The sequence below is a fragment of the Tupaia chinensis genome, unplaced genomic scaffold, assembly GCF_000334495.1.
Source record: "Tupaia chinensis unplaced genomic scaffold, TupChi_1.0 Scaffold000084_3, whole genome shotgun sequence".
Classification (NCBI taxonomy): Eukaryota; Metazoa; Chordata; class Mammalia; order Scandentia; family Tupaiidae; genus Tupaia; species Tupaia belangeri.
Genome location: NW_006159546.1, coordinates 799,191 through 811,996, shown reverse-complemented (window position 1 = coordinate 811,996; position 12,806 = coordinate 799,191).

Sequence of the window (12,806 nt, the reverse complement as noted above, 5' to 3'; positions counted from 1 at the left end):
AACACGTGAAGATCTAAACCTCACCACTAGAGTAATCACACAAACAAGAAAGGAATGGTTAGATCCCATCCACTATGGGAATGTACCACATAGCAAGATAAACAACAACGAAAGAAGAAAAGAAATAGAAAAAGCACAAAGCAATGAGGAACCAATCAACAAAATCACAGGTATAAATCTGTATACATCAATAATATCATTGACTGTAAACAGATTCAATTATCCAATCAAAGATACAGATTGGTTGAATAGGAAATAAAAATAAGAAAAAAAAAACAAAAAAAACAAAAAATAAAACAGGAGACCAGTATATGTTGCTTGCAGAAAACACACCTCACTGTTAAAGACACACATAGACCACTGAGAGTGAAAGGTTGGAAAATGTCATCCCATGCAAATCGAAGACATAACAGTTATGCCGGCCTAATATCTTATAAAACAGACAAAATTAATCCTGTAAAAGGAGACAAGAAGGGGCCAGCATGTGGTATGGTGGTAAAGGCCTTGGATTCCCAAATGACCAACCATGGTTTGAGTCCCAGATCTGGCAGCTTGATCTCTCACTTTCCTTCTCTCTTTGTCTCTCTTTGGTGAGTACAGGTGCCTGATCGTAAATTTAAAAATAATAATAATACATAAAATTAAATAAATAATTCTTTTCTTAAAACACTAGACTAAATTATATCAAAGGACCAACTAAATTAATATCTTTAATTGTAATTTAGACTTCTAAGTATTTTATTAATAAAGAGAGAGTGAGAGTCTTACTGCTCATTCCAAGGTAGTGGACAGGTATACACATATTCTGCATCCTACTTGTGCTCTATTCAGCTGTTCTCTATAAATTCACCAGTGTGTAAATGGGTGGCCACTCTTTATACTCTCATCTAATCCTAATCACCTCTCTAAGTTTCCACCTCTTAATCTCATGATTGGTTTAAATTTCTTCTTTACGCCTTCACAATAAAATCAAATTCCAATACAGGAGATTCTGGAAAACGCCTTCAAACTGTAAAAAGGGGAGATAGAATATTTATGTAAATTTTTAAATAAACACAATGTCGGCGTCCGCCCCAGGGCTTGGGTCTGGCTGAATCATGATCAGAGGGCTGCTGGTGAGGAAGAAAAAGAGGACAAGAAAGAGAAAGCCCTCCATCTTGCCAGGACCAGGGAATTGGGAAGAATGAGACAAAGACATAGAGTAGAAATGGACAGAGGCAGTCTGAGCCTAGGTAGCCCAAGCAACTTGTGCCGCCCAGATGAACTGGACGTCTTTATTTATAGTACAAGGAGACATTACACATGTATGTTTCATGACACTTCATAGATTAGTTATGAGATTACAGACAATGAGAAGCAATTAACAAATCTATGAGGGTTTAGTTATACCAGGCCTTGTGTATCCCTTGGTGACAATCCCATCAAGAGAAAATTTCATCTTCTTTTCTAATGCAGAGAACTAGCTGTTAAGTGTGAGGAAGGAGCTAAAGAACTTCTCCATAAGGAGTGTACCACCACACCCAGAGAAGGCTAAAGAACCTTTCAGATGCAGAGCAGGGATTGGACTTTACTAATTGGGGTCAAGATGTTTCTTGAAGTCCATCAGATGTGTCTGTTGGAACGCCCCTAGTAATTTCCACCCTTGCTCTGTCTGCAGCCAAGGTCAGGGAAAGACAAATTACAAGGCTCTGCCAAACCCCAAAAGAGCAGGTGGTGTTTGCTCAGAGCATGTCCCCACACCTCAGATTCTCTCTCTTAAATGTGTCCCCACAAACACATAAAAGTTATTTGTAGGTAGAAGATTATAATAACTCTCTAAAACGATGAGTGCAAATGTAACCAGCAACTTCTAGTAAAGGAAGTAAATCAATTAGGCAATGGTGTCTGGCAAGAATATAATGAGGCTGAAACTCTATCTGCAATGTAATATTTACAAAGATGTTAAGGAAATACTCCAATCTGTCAACTTTTTTTTTTTCTACTTTGTGTAAGCATAGGAGTTTCATACATTACATTATGCTGTTTTAAAAATTGTAATAAAAATACAAATAACTCTCTAAACTTTCATCCACTTTTCTGGGAAGATAAGCGTCTCAGAGTGCTTTATAGAGATGTCTTTATAAAGTACCCACTAAACCTAAAGAGTGAATTTCTAATTAATTATTAAAGGCAAAAAGACCTGACAAATGAAATGAATTTTAAATATTTCATGGTACCATGCAATTTTGTTACCTTGTGGTCCTAAGTTCTTTGATGAGTTGTGAAAGCTGTTTCATGTACAGGTATAAAATATTTAGTTATTTTTAAATGATGATATTCCAGATCTGTAAAATTGTCTTAGTTTCTTCAAATATTTTAAACTTAAAATATCCTTGTGAAAATAGTGCAAATCTGTCTTTACAAGAAACTATCTTATTTGACCTTTTTGTTCATCACTTTTAGTATGTCTATACTTCAATGATTCTGATTTGTTTTTTAGATTTTTAAATTTTGTTGTATATGCGTAAGGTATACAGCATAATGTTTTAATATACATAGAGAAATGATAGCACTTAAGCAAATTGACATATACAGAATCATATCATTACTCCTTTATTTTTTAATAGTAAGAGCAACTAAAGTCCACTCTTGGCAAATTCCGAGTATACAATATAATGTTATTAACTACAGCCACATCTACACCATTAATTCTCTAAGAATGAGCCCTCCTACCTAACTGCAACTTTGTGTTCTTTGACAAGCACTCTCTTTTTCTCATCCCCTCCTCTGACTCCTTGTAACCAAAATTTTATACTCTGTTTCTGCATAACCAACTCTTAACAGCTTCCTCATGCAAATGAGAACTGGCACTATTTTTGTATCCCTTGGTTTATTTCATTTAGTAAATTGTCTTCCAATTTTACCCATATTGTTACAAATGGTGTATCTTCTTTTCAAGGCTGAGTAATGTTACATTGTATACATATACTGTACTTTCTTTAATGCTAATTCATCCATGGACACTTAAATTGCTTCCATGTCTTGGCTACTATGAATAATGCTGCAAAGACCCTGGGCACACAAATATCTCCCTAGGTGATCTCATTTTCTTTGGACATATACACAGAAGGAGCTTCTGAGTCATGTGCTAGATCTATTTGTTTAAAATTTCGAAGGAAATATTATTGTATGACTATTGATTTATTTAGATTTTTCTTATAGGGCCCATATACTTTCTAGAGAGAGACCGAAGGAGAAGTAAAGTGAGCTATCACCCTCCAGGGAGAATGGCCATGCTGCAATCCCTTCTCCTACTTCCTCCTCTTCGGATTTTGGACATGCAGGCCCACGGGTCCTATGTGTTTTTCAAGCTGCTGGGTCCGGAACTGAAACCAAGGAGTCAGCCGTGTGGTATACAGAGCCTTAACCACCACAACACCTATAGGCTCTCTCTTTAATTTTTAAAGGAACTCCCACAATTTTTTTTTTCTTTTTTTCTTTTTTTCCCCCATAATGGCTATATAAATTTACATTCTAACCAACAGTTTATACGGGTTCCTTTATCTTGACTCTCATTGACACTTATTCTCAATTGCCTTTTCCATATTAGCTATCCTAACATCTGTGTGGTATATCTTATTGTGGTTTTGATTTGTATTTCTCCTTTGGTAAGTGGCGTGAGGGACTTTTCTTTTTTTTAATACTTGTTAGGCAAGAGTATTTCTTCTTTGGATCAATGTCTTTTTAGATTTTCTGTCCAATTTTTAATTATGTTATTTGTTTTGTCTTTTTGTTATTAAGTAATGAGTGTCTCATATTTTTTGATAGTATCTTCTTATCAAATATATGTTTTACACAAATGTTCTCTCAGTATATAAGCTGCCTTTTCCCTCTATCAATTGTTTTGTTTGTTGCATCAGCCTATTGTTTGATTTAGCTGACTTGTTCATCCCCCGGGCAATCTGTGGCCCAGGACTTTAGGTACAGGGTGTAGTACTTTCTCAGGTAAGTGCATTGTGGCAGTTTGGCCCCAGGGATGTGGAGCACAGCAGCCCTTTGCATGAGCAATTGTGAGGTGCTTGACCTCCAGGCAGGAGTATAGAAAGATTCAGTGACCACAAAGCTTCAAGGTGCAAAGTTACCCAGGCCCTGGGCGTGGAGCACACACCACAGTAGGAACTTCAGTTCCAAGGCACCACAGAGAAACTCCAAGTGCACCGGACTGGTGACTTGCTTTCTCACCCCCTCCTCTTTACTCTGTCTTCTCTGGTCAAATTAAAATAAATAAAAAGAAAGTGAAAATAAATAAATAAAGAATTCTTTGGGGGGAAAAAAGAAAGAAAGCTCTTGGCGAGGAAGGTTTTTCTTTATGGATCAAGATAAATGTCCTTCAGAAGACAATCTCGAAGGTGCTGGAAAACCTAGTAGAGGCTGTGATCATGAAGGTTGCGGTGATCTGCTTGAGCTCACTCGTATCATTAGGGCCAGTATCATGTGTGTGCGTGTGAATATATACAGCTATATACACATACATACATGGTCTTGCCTGCCTATACACATTACATGCATTAATAAAACATATCTATCAAATATGTCTATATAGATATATAGACATATTTGATATATAAATATCCATATATACATACATATACATAAACACACACACACACACACACACACACACACACAAAGAGAGGCATGCAAGGCTCCAGATCTAGATACCTTTATTATAGGATAATACAGGGTTCATTGCTTTAATTTGGTTTGTTGTTGGACAGGATCTCACTGTCCAGATCCCCCTGCCTGAGCCTCCCAGCAAGGACTACATGTGTGTGCCACCACGCCCAGAGAAATTTTAGACAGAATCTCACCTGTGCTGCTCAGTCTAGTCTCCAGCTTGCAATGCTCCTTCCTCAACCTCCAAGTCACTGAGATTCTAAATATACAGCCCTGCACATGCCATGTAGGTGGGACTAGGACTTCAGCCCCGATCACATCCTGCCCCTGCTTGTGAAAAAGTGTCCTTTCAGTGTGAGTCACTGGAACTGGGCCTGTTGCTTTGAGTTCCATTATCCAGTTAAACGGGGTCTTCAGGTTATAGCTGATTTTGAATATATAATATGAATATAAAACCCAAAGAACCATAGCTTCAGCATCACTTACTGCTGTGTAGTTAGTTCAAAGCATTCATTTTGTGCATGACAATGTTTTAAGATTAATTTTAAATAGGCCTTTTATCTATCATTGCTACGGTTTTTGTCTTGGGGTTATAACAGAGGTGGCAGAGGCATAAATGATGTCTTCTAATGCCATCTGGACTAGAAATACAATATTTAGTTAGTATAATTAAGCATTTTCATTTCTCACCTTCTTGTCAAGTATTACATATCATAATTAAAAGTGAATGAAACCCAACAGCACTACAGAATAAATTCAATGGCTGTGTTAAAATGAAATATGAAAGGTCTTTTTTATTGTATTTTTTCGTTAATTAAATTCAAAGCAATATAATATAGATTATTTTTTTCTTTCAGAAATACCATATTGGCTGGCAGATGCAAAAACTATTCCTTTGCAAGGGCTTTGGAAAGTACAATCAAAGCTTCATTTGGATAATGACTGAAGAGTGGTAAGGTTGCTAATCATCATACCTATGTATCCAATCATCCTAATAATAATTGTAAAATTTGGTGTGCCGAATCTAAACAGCAGTTCATGCTATGGTAATAGTCATTTTAATTTTTGTTGTTTAATCAGATGTTTATGGAAATGCAGCCATTGAATACTTTTATTGTTGATAGGAATGTGTAATTTTCCCCTCACTTTTACTCCTTCCCCGATCTGCAATTAAGCATATTTAATAGTCTGTACTCTAATTCCTTTCTATTGTATGGATTATATTCTATGCTTTAGACACAAAGCAAGAGAAAATGATGGCGTTTTCAGATAGTTATGTTTCTTGTCTCCCATGAATGTAAGATAATTGCATTAAGAAAAGGAAAGCAAATGTTGTGGTTTGCCAACAGGCAATGGTTATCGTTGTCCAACAAAGAATAAAATTAACTATGCAGATAAAGAATCTTCCTTGATCTCACATCCATCATGCACATCTCACACATAGAGCCTACATGCCTTTACCAATGGAAATGAAGTTCTTGGTTGAAGGAAGAACTGGAAACAGGTTAAGTTGTATTGCTGCATTGCATAAGCATTAGCAAAATTAAGAATCTTTTCTCAAGATCACAAATTGTTCTTAACTTCTTTGAGACTAAAAACAAAACAGGTTTGGGCCAGAAAAATAGATCTAAGAAAAATAACGAGACCTGCGTATAACTTGTATAAGTGTGTGTGTGTGTGTGTGTGTGTGTGTGTGTGTGTATGCTTTTTGAAGATTCATTGTACTATTTGGTATCTGTGAGTGCACTTGTTTTATTCAGTAGATAGTAGCTTATCTTCTATATGGCTCAGAAAATTTTACATGCTGGTAGATTGACTTAAACATACTTTTAACCCCATGTGTAAGCATTAAAAAGGCTTCTAGAAGAAAAGCTTATTTATTGGCACAAATATATACCATATGCATATTTTCTATAGGACATTGAGATATCATCTCTAAGTATTATTTTTAAATTAATAATATTTATTAGCCTCATATGTAAATGTTTTATATTCATTTTATATTGTATGTGCCATATTTATATCTTGTGTTTTCTTCATTTATTTATTTATTTTCATAAGTAAGGACGAATATAATTTTACAGGGGTAAACCCCATGATTTAGCAAAGTGACATGTTAAAGTAAGGGATCAACTTACACTTGCCTTGCCATTTGTCACATGTTCTTAAGAGCATTTTTGTTAATATAGAGGTCAGAATACAGTCTTGAGAACACACCTGCAGGTTTGCATAAGTGTTTCCTGCAAGAAGAAAGGCTGTCCTCTCAAAATTTGGTCTATGAGAACCCTAGAAATATGGCATGAAATCAAATTATTCATATATTACATTTTGATTTAATTATTTTTATCATTAATCCAATATTCAGTTACACTCAATCATTAATTAGAATCATATACTTTATCTCACTTAGTTGATGAAGAAACAAAGGAATTTTATAGCTCTTCCAGATATTTTTAAAACTTATTTGATTTTTATTTATTCATTCATTTATTTTAATTTGACCAGAGAGAGACAGGCACAGAGAGAGAGAGAGAGAAAATGAGAAAGTAAGCCACCAGGTCCAGGACTTGAACCGTGGTCAGCCATGTAGGAGTGTTCAGTGCCTTAACCACCATGCCACCTGCTGATCGGTCCTCCCTTCCAGATTTATATTTACATGTATTTATTTATACATCAAATCAGATAATATCTTGAAGTACTATTTTTTTCTTTATGCGTTATATGAATGTATGTATTCCACCATGCTCCACTAAAGAAGGTAGTTGTTTCTGTAATAGGTTGTTTCAGACAAAACAATAGGTTTCAAAGCTAAGGTTCCCTATAACATATTTTATTTCTCACAGCGGAGACCCTAAAAAAGAAACAACATTGCAGAAGCCTGGAGAGCTGTGATCATTTTTCAAGAAGTAGTAGAGTAGTCCAAAGTCAGGTAACAAGTGTTCTTCTCCAGTATAAAAAAGAGATTGTGTGGGGATCAGGCAAAGAGCTGTAAGTTTCATATTGTTACCTGGTTCTGCTCTGAAGATACGATAAGAGCTGCTTGATGAATCTGTACAAGTGGGGTTCCACACAGTTATTTAAAAATTCCCTCCTGAAAGCCTGCCCCTGGAGTAGCAGGGACCATTAGATTTCTAGGGGATGCACATAGGTTCTATGTCAGATACCTCACTCATTTCATAAAATAGGAACTGTAGTGCATAATTAAATCGATCTAAAGGAGCTATAATGCTTAAGTCCTTAAGTCCTGAACTTTGTATACCAATATCCATATACCTACATTCATGTGTATATAAATATCTGTTTTTATAAGTCTAAATTCACACACTGAATTTTCTTTTTTTTAAAAAAATAATTTGATGAGAGAGAGAGGGGGAAAGTGAGAAAAGGTAGGGGACTGGAAGACATTTTCTTACTCTCTGTGGCTTATGACAAAAATAAATTAAAAAAAAAAAAGAATGTTGCCACCAAAAAACTCTCATAAAGCTTACTAAATTCCATCAAGAATTTTGAGTTGGTTCCAATGCTTTAGGTGAAGCTCAATGAATTGTAATATTATGCGAATATGTTTAGGGTTCTGAATAAGTGTAATTAGCAATGCTGCTAACATCGAAGGAACTTAAGCCATCTGTCTATTAGCAAGTGCTTTGACGTGCTGTCCTTGTCTTCCATGGGAGTGTGAAGAAAGACTGGCTCAATCACATACGACATTTCACAATATGTTTGCTTTATTGGCGTTGTTAAAACAATAATACTCATGTTTCTTCAGTAAATGTGATATGCATTGTGGAAGCACTTGGCCAAAAAAAAGTAACATAAATAACAAGAGTCCCAAAGAAATATGATAAGGTTGGGACCAGCAGGTGGCATGGTGTTTAAGGCACTGGACACTCCCACATAGCTGACCAGGGTTCAAGTCCTGAATCTGGTGGCTTGCTTTCTCACTTTCTCTCTCTCTCACTCTTACCCTCTGTCTCTCTCTGGTCAAATTAAAAAATAAATGAATGAATAAATAAAATAAAATAAATAATTTAAAAAAAAGAAATATGTTAAGATTACTCTTGGGCAGGTGCTTATAGCCGATTTGCATATGCTGCACTCTGAGTATGTGGACGTGCATCTTGAACTTGAGAAATAATGTACTTTCAAATAGTTGTTGTTATGTGTCAGAATGTTATCATAAGTGATACTCAAGTTAAAAACAATTTTACATTTAGTAAGTATAGTCTAAGAGTTTGGCTCTGTTCTAGGTGCATAGACTATCAAATAAACAAAAGATCCCCAAACTTGTAGAGCTTATATTCTGGTGCAACAGAAATAGTAAGCAATGAATATAATTAAGCAATTAATTAATTAATTAATTTATAGTAGATCAGAAGTTGACATGCACCACAGTTATTAAACGAAGGGGGGGGCAGCAAGTGGCCCAGTGGCTAAGGCCATGGACTTCCACATGGCCAACTGTGATATGAGTCCCAGACCTTGAAACTCACACCAAATGTTCAAAATCCCAAGAGGACAATGGAAGCAGAGATTATGGCATGGCTATTCCCCTTGAGGGGAGTGATTTCACAATTTCCCTCTCACTGTCTCTCCAGCAAGCACATGTGTTCTATGGCAAAAATCTAAAATAATAATAATAATAATAATAAAGAGAGATGGTCAGAGACTAGAGGACTTGATTCTTGTGGAAGCTCATATGCAGGAGGTGATTACCAATTTAATATTTAATTTAATTTAATGTTTTTATTTAATATTGAGTGATCAGGCGCTGTCTCACCCAGAAGACATTTGTACAGACATGGGAATGAGGTGATGCAGTTACTCAGTGAAAACCTAGAACAGTGTTCCAGAAGGAACCAAGGCAAAGGTTCTGAGGTGCAAGAATATCTTGCCTGTTTGATGAATAGAAAATAAGCTAGCAGGATTGGATGGCAAGTATGCGGATAAGATCAGAGAGCCAATGGAAGATTCAGAGCATGCTGACAGCACCCAAAGAATTGGCTTTTAGGGACCAGCAATTGGCATAATGACTATGTCGCTGGATTCCCATGTAGTCAACCATGGTTCAAGTCCTGGACCCGGTGGCTTAAACTCACGCCGGGTGTGTGTGCGTGTGTGCCCAAGATCCCAAGAGGAGAGGAGAATGGAGGAGAAGGGATTGGGGTGTGGTCGTCTTCCATGGGGGGTGATTTCTCACTTTCTGTCTCTCTGTGTCTCTCTGTCTTTCTGGCGAGTGCACGTGCCCTAAAGCAAAAACCTCTCCAAAAATAAAAAGGAATTGGCTTTTATGCTGAATGAATTGTGGATCTCCAGGTTATTTCAGAGCAACGTGGTCTCACATTAAAATCAGCACTGTGATTATTGAAGTGAATGTCTACAGCATTTTCAATAGGCTCCACATTCTTTTATTTTTCGTTGAAGCTTATTCTTCAAACTAATCAAGAAGACACATGTCTAGGATATTAGGGCATAATCTCATACTTTATTCTAACATCCTAGAGAGTCTGGCGATGTTGGTTATGTAGGTAGGAATTCAGTGTATTCATGCTGGGAAAATTCATTTCACCAGCTGTAATGATATAAAGTGAATGAATGTATTAAAAAATTTTTAAAAGGAATTCAGGAACAACTCAATTATTTCTTACATAATCATTCATTCACTCCACTTATTTTTTATTTTCTCATAAAAGCCTGGTACGAAAGATACAACTGAGAACATAATACACAAAAATTATTAGCTTGCATTTCAGGGTAATTCATACGTTCAATGAATACATGCAGCCTTTGCTTAAAGCTAGGTAATAAAGGGAATTATTTTTGATAAACTGTTCTTCTCATAATATCCTGATTCTAATGTTTATGAAACTCACCCCCAAACATACAGGCTTGAGAAAACAATTGATGAAATAGCTTTCACACATTACACTGTCCCTCATAGGGATAGTAGCTCATTGTATTTGCATTTACCTACACAGTGGACTCTGTAGTCACCTGGTCACTGAGTGCATAGTGACACCTCCAGTGCTTACTGATTTGTTCTTGTGGAGTCTTTTGAGTAGTTCCTCTGTTTGTGCCTTTAAGGTTGGAGAACAATCTTGTCCTTGAATCCTTGATTGCTGTCTTAAAACCACTGGATTGTCAAAAGGGTTCCTGCATATCTGAAATGTTGTCACATCACTTTAAAAAGCATCTAAAGTAGGGTAGATGATAAAGCATTTCCATATATCAAAAAACATTATTTGAACTTTAATCTCCTCATCTGCAAAATTGATACAATGATAAGCTATGTTACCAAATGACTGTTAGAATTTTTAAGGATGAGGGTGTGGTAATGTCTTGATTAACCGGAATTCTCATCTCATTATCAATTAAAGTAATTGTAGGTATTATTTCATCCTCGATTGCAATTTAAATGCATCATTCCCGTGTTTATCTCAGAAGCTTTCCCAAATTATCAAGTAAAACTTCAACCCCTTCACATAATTATAACACATATTATATATGCATGTGCATATATACAAATATGTATATAATTCATTTAAAAAGTATATTTTAATAAATAAGCATAAATGAGATACATACGGGCAACATAATACAGTTATATTATAATTACATGACAAAATAATTTTGTTTTCTAGATTCTAGTTGATGACAGTGTTAGTGTCAACCACTTACGAATCTGTCAGTCTAAAGCATAATCTGAAAGCACAAAGGCATATTTCAGGAAAAACTTAAAGTGGTTTTAGAAAAGAAAAAAAAAGAATTAATAATTAACTAATTCTTTCTAAAAGGGTCTCATTTGGCAGGTTCAAAAAGCAGATGGCTCATGGAGACTGACAGAAGCTTATTAAGATCTGAAAGAAGGGATTTTCTCTATTGGTTTTATGGTGCCAGTATAACTTAATTCATAAGAGAAGGATCATTTGTTGCAAAAGATGAACATATTATTACTAATATGGAAATTAATTGGTTTACTTTTTATTAAAATATTATAAGATTATTTAAAACATTGAATGTAAAATTAAATATAATTGCTGCCAAATGAAAGGCCCTCTCCAATGAGTGGATTGAGGATATGTCGTGGTCTACAACCACTAGGAAAATCCCTCTTTTTGGTGAACAATGCATTGCTTGCTTTGGGCCTAGCAGAAATTGAATAAGAAGTTCAATATTTAGTGAACTTTCTTTAATTTTGAGGAAATCACAGCCAATATTCAGAAGTCATAATTGTCACCAGCTACTAAATAATTAACATAAGGTTCAAGCAGCATTTTTTTAAAACCTAAATTCACTGTAGAGAAACAAACTAATGTTTTGAATTGTACTGGATATAAAACACTTCCAGTTTGTTTTTACCCCCCCTTCCTTTTTTTAACCCCTTTCAGGTGAAAAGTAGTTACACACACAGAACCTCTTCACAAGAAAGCTTTAATTAATGGAGGTCAGATATTCAGGGACATCAGAGGCAGTAGGAAAGAACATGTTTGTGCAATAATTGAATAGTTGGTTGCATGCCCTGAGGGTCATGCACTGTCTTCTGACACTTTACCTCCAACCTGGTATGACAGACATAATCAACAGAGACTTCAATTAATAGATATAAGTACTACAATGACTTTAAAAAAAATGTGTAGAAAACTGTTGCATAACAGTGTATCAGTAGAAATCTCTCTGTTTTGGCCAAGGATTTGCCACAAGAATTATTTGAAAGAGAAAGCACCAATTCACGGTAACAGCCATGTGATTATGAAGACAAGCACGAAGCAGAGGGACTGCAATATGGCAGCCAGAGTTGTGGGGATTTCAGTTTCTAAAACACTAAGATGTTCTTGGACTATGTAGATACTTCCAAATGTGTTCCTAAAGGTGGACTAACTGAGCCATTGGGATACTGTGATGGCTTTTTATGTACTATGGACAGGAGAAATTGGATATATGAGATGATTGAGCCAGGAAGCTCAACACCATAGACACATGGCCCTCTGTGGAGCGCCCCGCCCATCACCCTCAGCGCCTATTTCAAAATGGCGCTCAACGGAAGCCCGCTGAGCACTCAAAGCAGTAAACAACTTTAAGGAAGTAGGGCAGTGGGGAGCGTGGAGAGCACGGGAACACCGCATGCAACCAATCCTCTTTCGAGGACTGGCTTC